Source organism: Tupaia chinensis, unplaced genomic scaffold (genome assembly GCF_000334495.1).
Source record: "Tupaia chinensis unplaced genomic scaffold, TupChi_1.0 Scaffold000317_1, whole genome shotgun sequence".
Lineage (NCBI taxonomy): Eukaryota > Metazoa > Chordata > Mammalia > Scandentia > Tupaiidae > Tupaia > Tupaia belangeri.
The window spans coordinates 2,035,322-2,037,683 of NW_006159810.1; the positions used below are offsets into that span (position 1 = coordinate 2,035,322).

At 43.0% G+C, this 2,362-nt stretch overlaps 1 protein-coding gene across 1 annotated transcript in view; it reads right to left on the minus strand.

Moving 5' to 3' along the window:
- PRKD3 (protein kinase D3) overlaps positions 1–2,251 on the minus strand; it is a 109,657-nt gene extending 107,406 nt beyond the window's left edge. The window contains 1 exon segment of the mRNA XM_006151341.2: positions 2,183–2,251. The gene's annotated coding sequence lies outside the window, so the exon portion shown is untranslated.
- Positions 2,252–2,362: the final 111 nt, after the last annotated feature.

Genomic DNA, 2,362 nt, shown 5'->3' on the forward strand with positions numbered 1-2,362 from the left:
TTTCCCTACTTGGAATGGCTTACTATTCACCATGATTCCTACCAGTATAGTTTTCCAGGTTCATTTTAGTTTTGTGTGCTAGGAACACTAATGAAATGGAGGGTACTGGCCCCACCTCTTGATATGCACATGCATTCTTTTAGCTTATAAAAAAGTGTGGGGTCTTTTTCAATACTGACCAGTGTCCTGAAGTCAGGGTTCATGTTCTGCCTTGATACAGGCTTGACTTTGATGAATAATCCTAATGTCACTTTTATATTGTATAAAAAAACTTACATATTTTTAAAAAAATCTTGTTCTGTAGCAATCCCTACGTCTGTTTATATATTTTCAAAAATATGACTATTACCTTAGACTGGTGTACTATTCTCCCTCCTAACAGTTCAGCTTCCACCTGCGTTTTCCCCTCTACCATCCTGTTCATGTGGACTGGTGGCATTTGGATCTGTCCTTCTGTCAGAGAGCACGGAGAAGCCACACCACGTCTGCTCTCTGCACAGGCACTGAAAAATGTATCCAGTAATGAGATTACAGACTGCCAGCCTGGCAATGCAATATGAACCTGTGTTGAGTTTGATGTATCTTCATCTTTGTACTCGTAGTACCCAAGCAATCTGTTAGTAGGCAACGAGTAAGTTCTTATATGCTGCCACTATAAACTAATTACACAAGTGAAGAAAACTTTTTCCTACCCAGAAATGAAAACGAAAACACCTCCTAAGTACCTTAAGTTTTATAAGATGACTGCTCCAAAGACGCACACATATATAATGAGTTTGATTTGAATTACATAACCAGAGAGACTCCATGTACCATTGGCACAGGATATTGTGAATCATAAGTGAGATTATTAAATCAAATTAAAACTTGAACTAGCAAATAATTTCCCACGTATCAAGCTCTTACAATCCTTTTCTTTTAAAAAAATGAGCAGTTAACTCCACTAGGGTACTATTTTCATCAACTTGAGAAAGTCTTTTTAAAAACAAGAACAAAATGTCCTTTAAGAAGTGTATTTAAATGGCTATCTATTCTTTGAGTGCTTTCAATTTTCTTACATAATTCTTAAAACTTACTATTCAAAAGTTTGACATACAAAGTTCTTATGTGTGCGTGTGTGTGTGAATATTAAGTAAAAAACAATCTGCTGACAAGAAAAAATTTACATTTCAAACTGATTTCATATAAAATGTATAAAACTAAAAGACTCACTACTATCTGGAATGCTTTAAAAAAAAATTACTTTTAAGATACAAACCAGTCAGCCTTCTTGAATCTGAGTCATCCTGAAATGTGAAATGTTACATTAGATAGGACCTACCAGGGAAACTGGCTTGTCGGCCAGGAATATTTCCATTTCATCTAATCAGGCCCACATTTATACTACTTGTTGAAGCAAAACCTGCCATGGTGTCTCTGACACGTTTTAAATACTACTTTTACTAAAACTTGCAACAAGTTCTTGGGGCCTGAATTTTCCTGCTTGATTTCAAACAAGAGGAGGAGAGAGAGGGAAGGGTTTCTAAAATTGACCTAGACCTCAGCCAGGGAACTGTATGGCAGTTTTCTACCTTAAACCCACAGGTATACCCTCCCCTCATTTACACAAGAAGTGTTTAGGCAATCTTGATCCAAGCAAAACAAAGTTGTTACAATTAAAAGAAAAACCTGCAAACAGTAGATACAAAGTAAAAGCGGCTTAAGAGATATTAAGTAGCGTTTACTGGGATACAAATTAAAGCACTTTAAAAGTTATGGCTTCTTTTGCGGTTACACTCCTAAAGAGTGCGTGTACAGGGTCCAAGTGCAGGGTGTAACTTATCCTTCCTAATCAAAGATGACAGCGATAGTCCTGCTTCCTGCGGGGACGGGTGTGGTTGAGGAGACAGTTACGTCCGTGCCATCAATCTGCGTGTGGAAAAGCCTGCAGGTTGCACCGACGCCCGTGGCTAGCCTGATATTCGTGCCTGCAGACTGCAAGGCCTGCTCCAGGCTGCGATGGCTTCAAATCTGACACCCGACAGGCAAGCAAGTACTGCGCGGTAGTTTTTCCACGGCTCCGAGCACGGGTCGCACTCCCCGGGGCTTGATCGTAAGGGAAACCTCGGGGGCGAGAACGACCCGGAGCCAGGCGGCGGCGGGCGAATCTGAATGCAGTCAGGAAGTTGGGGTGGGGGCTCACCTTCTCGCAGCCGCCGTCTACTCACCCCTACGACACCGAGACAGCGTCAAGGGACCGAGAGGGGCGAAAGCCTCATCCCGGATTCCGCGCCGTGCGTGCCGCGCCCCGGGCCAGCGCCGGGAGCTAGATGGGGGCGCGGGCACAGACCGTCCCCGCGGCCGGGCGCGGTGGTCACCGGCC